Source organism: Leopardus geoffroyi, chromosome C3 (assembly GCF_018350155.1).
Source record: "Leopardus geoffroyi isolate Oge1 chromosome C3, O.geoffroyi_Oge1_pat1.0, whole genome shotgun sequence".
Taxonomy (NCBI): Eukaryota; Metazoa; Chordata; class Mammalia; order Carnivora; family Felidae; genus Leopardus; species Leopardus geoffroyi.
The window spans coordinates 85216172-85222328 of NC_059338.1; the positions used below are offsets into that span (position 1 = coordinate 85216172).

The 6157-nt window shown below is 38.8% G+C and overlaps 1 long non-coding RNA gene across 1 annotated transcript; it reads right to left on the bottom strand.

Moving 5' to 3' along the window:
• Window positions 1–755: 755 nt before the first annotated feature.
• LOC123586768 lies at window positions 756–3846 on the bottom strand. Its single transcript, XR_006706939.1, has 3 exons — window positions 3773–3846; window positions 2098–2232; window positions 756–1062 (listed from the first exon to the last, which is right to left on the bottom strand). It is a non-coding gene; the product is annotated as an uncharacterized LOC123586768 (long non-coding RNA).
• Window positions 3847–6157: the final 2311 nt, after the last annotated feature.

Genomic DNA, 6157 nt, shown 5'->3' on the forward strand with positions numbered 1-6157 from the left:
GAATTATTTATATATTCTAGATACAGGTTCCTTATCAGATATACAATTTTCAAATATAGCTATAGTCCTTAGGTTGTCCTTTCACTTTCTTGATAGTATCTTTTGAAGCACAAAAGTTTTAATGTATTTTTATTTTTTAATGTTTTTTATTCTTTTTTGAGAGACAGAGTGTGAGCAGGGGAGGGGCAGAGACAGGTGGAGAAGAATCTGAAGCAGGCTCCAGGCTCTAAGCTATCAGCACAGAGCCCGCCATGGCGCTCAAACCCACGAAATGTGAGATCATGACCTCAGCTGAAATCTGATCCTTAACCAACTGAGCCATCAGGCATCCCACAAATTTTTTAATTTTAATGAAGCTCAATTTATCTGTTTTTGTTTTTTTTTTGTCTTGTTGCTTGTGTTTGGAGTCATATCTCAAATTCCACGGCCACACCTGATGTCATGAACATTTACCTCTATGTTTTCTTCTAAGAATCCCACAGTTTTAGCTCATAGACTTGGATTTTTGGTTCACTTTGAGTTATTTTTTATATAGTGGTGAGGTAAAGATCCAACTTCATTCTCCTGTGTGTGACTGTATCCAGTTGTCCCAGAATCATTTGTTGAAAGCTCTATGCTTTTGCCTTTGAATGGTGCTGGCATCTTTGCCAAAAATCAATTTTCCATAGACACCTTGACACACAACTCTTATTGGAGTCACGAGAAAAAATGGATGAGGAGTCTTCCATAAATGGTATGCAGAAGGGTGGTGGCTCTTTTCAGTAAGAAACTGAACACAAAAGTTGGGGGATTTATTAACCATCAATGTTTTCCAGGAATACAGAGCTCAGATAAATACAGAGCTGACATTGTCAAACCCTCCTTTTGTTCAATAAGAATGAATATAATAAACTAACCTAAACAAGTAAAAGACCAGCATAAACCTCCTGAGACAAAGCAGGATCTGTCTAGGGCTTTTGTTGGTGTTGTCCCTGTAAAATAAGCTGGACCATCTGTTGAGAGGTTATAGAAAAGGTCAATTGTTTTAGAATCTTGAAGTCCAGACATCTTAAACAGGGTTACCTGAAATGAAAAATACAAAATATCAATATAAAAGATGGAATTGGAGCACCTGGATAGCTCAGTTGGTTAAGCGTCTGACTCTTGACTTTGGCTCAGGTCATGATCTCTTGGTTTGTGAGTCTGAGCCCCAACTCAGGCTCTATGTTGCCAGTGCGGAGCCTGCTTAGGATTCTCTCTCTCTCCCTCTCTCTCTTCCCCTCCTCCCCTCCCCCTATCTCTCAAAATAAATAAACATTTTTAAAAAATGGGGTGGCTCAGTCGGTCTGACTCTCAATTTTGGCCCAGGTCATGATCTCACAGTTCATGAGTTCAAGCCCTGCATCAGGCTCCACACTTATGCTGTGGAAACTGCTAGTGATTCTCTCTCTCTCTCTCTCTCTCTCTCTCTCTCTTTGCCCCTTCAGCACATGCTCTCTCTCTCTCAAAATAAATAAATCAACTTTTTTTTGTAAAGATGGAATTAAAGCAAAGAACTAGGAGTCAACCTTGTGAGTCACAGGTTTAGTGGATTCCAAAAGGCTGGTGGAAGAAAATCTTTTGATTAAGCAGTACTTCTGCGGAAATAAATGAAGGCCACCCAAATGAGAACAAGCAAAGACTATTCAGAACTTGTGACCATATGGAAGTCAGCCACCATCACTTATACTTGGCAGAGACTCAAGGCACAACTTAGTAGACCAGCTGTATAGTGAAATAAAAGGGAAGAAAGACTAGGTACGCCCTGATAGGATGCTGTTGGCATGAAGAAATTAGAATGAGACTAACTCGAGTTAGGACATGCTATTAGTTCCCCTAAATAATTAGGGGAACATTTTTTACTTTTTTTGGAAATGAGGGACAAAACTTAGGGAATCAGGCGGTTATTAACCAAGACCCGACCATTTGGGGCAGTTGCTGCAGAAACGGTGAGTTGGCCTGCCAGGCTGATTGCTACTGAGGCTGTGGATCAGAACTCTGTTTTTATAGTCTGAGAGTCTGGCCATTGCCTGTATGTATAGTCAGTCTCCCAATCCCTCATTTCAATCATTAACTCACTTGCAAGAAGTTGGCCAATTCAGAGAAAGCTAGTGATCCAGATCTGTGCTGCTCAGAGATTGTTAGTCACCTCCATAGTCAACTGTATGCGAGATCTTCCAGACCTTTCAGTTGTTTTGTCATCATTAGGATCATCTGATGAGAGAACAGCTGTGTGAGAACATTTAAGACTCTGTATAAATACAACAGTTCAGCCTAATGATCGCATGACCAAAAACAAAAACAATTAATAGTCCCTGTAAAATGCTTCAAAACAAATCCCAGTTGCCCAACCCAAGCCAAGAGAACAAATATCATAGGCCATGGACTAACTTTAGATAGCCAAATAGCATTCTCCTTAAGCAACGTATAGCCTGTTCCACCCTATTTTGTTAATCCACCCTATTTTGTTAATCCAACAGTAAGAACTATTAGCAATAGCACGAGTGCCACTATGACTAGCTTAAAAGAAATTTACAGCAATGCAATTGGCCACCAACGAGTAGACATGTCACTCATGCCAATGAGTTGAAAGTGATCTGTATTCCGTCTAAGCGAGAGATGGTATCATTAGTAAGTTATGCTAATTAGTGAGGTTTCTTACACCTTTTTCTACTTGTATGATTCCCACTGATGGGAATAGTATCATGAACAATGAATCAGTAATTCCTACAGGTAGTGTCCTGAATAATCAAGAGTGGCTTCATTTTTGAACCTATGTCTGAGTTGGAATTTCTAGCCATGGTGATTTATAGGAGTAAGGTTTTGATCCCCAGATAAGCATTGGATTACTATTCTTAAAGGTGTTAGTCTGAAACAAACAGAATCAGGAATCCTGGTTACAAAGAAAGTAGTACTTGGTAGGGACACGTGAGATCTAGGAAATAATGAGTTATATGTATCATGAGGTCAAAACTAATACCTTCTATCAGTTGGGGTACATATTTGGGTTCCTGTTAATTTCTTCCAGATGGCAAGCATTTGGTCCATTGTCCTTAGAAAGTTGTGGGAAATAAAGTTTAAAATTATATAGGGTCTGATTGATTGTAATAATTGGTTCTTTTGCATACATGGACACTGATAAAGTCACAGGCTTATTTGTTTAAGGTCATTTTTCCATGTAAGTGCAAATGGAAACATCATTCCTTATAGTCTCATTAGACCATTCCTTATAGTCTCATTTGGTGAGACTGGAATTTCTCAGAGGTTTTATAATGGGATACAGTGATAGATGGCATATCCAGCTGTCAGTAAGACCAAAGGCAGTAGCTACTGTTTGAGATAGTCTAATGATGGCATTAGAATGAGTATGTTCTGGGCTAACAATTATATAAGGATGGAAAAAGGAGAGAAAGAGCCTTTATGTGTGAATAGCAACCAAGGATCTATAGAAAATAAGGATAATTATTAGTAGTAGATAGATAAAACAGGAATCAGACAGAGGTCTTGGTCCAACACCCTGGGCAGAAACTATTCATTGTCTGAAGCCATCTGCTTGTTCCAAAGAGATTAGGTGAGCTGTTTCCTTCCAAAGATCATTTGTGTCTACAAGATCTCAGAGTATCCTCAATTTAAATTCCCCTATTAAAGTAGCCTTGTAATTGTGCAGAATTCTGAATTGCTTCCTTAATTGTTAAGCATGAAACCAAGCATTGGCTCCCTGGCATTTCACTGTTGTATTTGTTGCTAATAGTACCTGATAAAGTTCCTTCCATTGAGATCAAAGGCAGCAGATTTCTTCTGATGTTTCTTCCAACAGACAAAATATCCTAGCGGAAGATCATGAAGAGGTGATTCAGAAAAATGTTTTGGGGAGGTACCCTTAACCACTGGTGATAGAACTGGGTGTAATACAAGAGCCCCTTGTAAATTTTTTGCCATGTCACCATGCAGTAGGGTGGAGTCTAATATCAGAGATAAATTCCCAAATGCATGGATCTTGCAGTTACCAATTCACAGGGGACAATTGATGTGTCCCAGAGGGAGTGAACTGTAGAGCCATAAGACCTAGTGAGAGTGTCTTTGACGAAGAGAAGTCAAGGATTTCTGAAAGTTTTGTTAATTTAAATTCAAGGATTTCCATCAGTCTTTTCAACCTTTTCAGAAGATTGTGGGTGATAAGAACAGTATAGTTTATAAGTAAGGGTAACATCTTACAGAATTTTCCCACAAGAGTGTCTGGTAAGTGCACATCCTGATCACTTGATATAAAAGTCGAGATGCCTCAGGCTGAAAACACAAAATCAAGCAGCTTTTTAGTGACCATAAGACCTGTAGCTTTTCAGCAAAGAAATGCTGCAGCCCATCCTGAATACAGATGTACAATAACTAAAAATATTCAAATATCATAGAAGTTGATGCCAGTTAAAATCCATCTCAAGGTGTTTGAAGTCCCACTGAGGTCCTGGCTGTGTCTCCCCTTTCCAGATTTTCCAGGATTAGGTTGTTGACAGGTGACACATGACCTGAAAATAACCTCAGCTATCGTTTTAAAATTTTCTTACCTATGTTAAGATGATCAATTTGTCTGTAATGAGTAGTTTCATGAAGAAATGTAGTTAATATCCACTTGAATTTATCTGGTTTAACCACGCTGCCATCTTGAGCACTCCAGAGATTATCTGAGTGAAAGATACAACCAGATCCTTCCTTTTCAAAATCGGACGCCATATGTTGATATTTTTAATGACCTCTTTGAATCCTTCCAGAGATACATCCTTTGAGGGTTTCGGTAGGCTTATAACTTTGGTTAAGGAGAGTTTTTAGCATAATGATCTCCTACAGCATTTTCTTTAGCTTCTGTATTATCTCTTTTTACATGGGCTTCAATCTTTATAGTAGCCATCCCTCTAGGAAGTAGGAGTACATCTAAAAATTCCATAACTTGTCCATTTTTAGGAGGATACCAGCAGAGCTGAGAACCCCCTTTGTTATGAAGAAGGCATCCCAGAGTCTTGTACTACTCCAAAAGCAGATCTCCTATTCGTATATATACACATTATGTATTCTCTGATCATTAGCTAGTTGAAAAGCTCTAGGAAGGGCAGTTAAGTTTTGCCATCTGGGCTGATTTTACTTCAGGTAGAGGACTATATTCTAAAGAAGCATCTTCTTAAATTACTTACTGATAGCATTTCCTGCTTGATAATCTCCAGTTTCAGTTGAGGTACGCTCCTTCAGCAAATAATATTAGGTCAGATTTCTCAGTGGGATCTTTAATACATTGTGCATCTGTGAGGTACAGATAGCTCCCTAACTGAAGTAAGACAATCAAGCTGTTGCAATTCTTTTAGGAGCAGGAGAGTGGCAGGATTCAGGTTGTTTCAAGGGTGAAGAGTAAAGAGGAGAGAGTTAACAGAATCTCTTCAGAGGTTAATCAGTTGGCTGAAAAGTGTTGTGTGTTCTCAGTCAATAGTAATGTCTGTGTCGCATGAGGAACCATGAGAGTAAGTGGAGAGCCTAGAACTAGTTCAGCAGAAGCACTGGTGACTTTTGTGATGGCACTGATTACCTTAAGTCAAGAGGGAAAAAGCCTTTACAATAGGGTCAAGGGTGAGACAATAGTAAGCAACTGGCTTTTGAGGATTCCCATGAAATTGAATTGAAACCCTAAGGGCTTCTTCAAATTATTCATGCACAATTTAATGAAATGGCTTTCTAGTTAGGAATACCTGAAGAAGGAGGCTATTGAAGGGCCTTCTTTAGGTACACAAGGCCTATTTATACCTGGGCTCCCAGATCTGAGTCTCTTACCAAAGACTTAGACAATTCATAAAGAAGTGTTGCAATCACAGAAAAGTTTGGTACTCATTGCCTGCAATTTCCAATTAAACCTAGAAATCCTCCCAGTTGTCAGCTTGAAAGAGGTCTAGGATAAATTTGGATAGTCTTTAATCTATCAGGAGAATGTTTCCCTTTCTTACATAGGTCATTTCCTAAATAATGGACTGTATTGCGGAACATTTGTAATTTATCTTTTGAAGCATCATGTTCCTTTTCTGATAAGGCTGAGAGTAAGTAAATGATTCTTTTCACAAGCTTCCTTGTCCTCTGAACAAAGTAAGAGATTATTATGTTATAT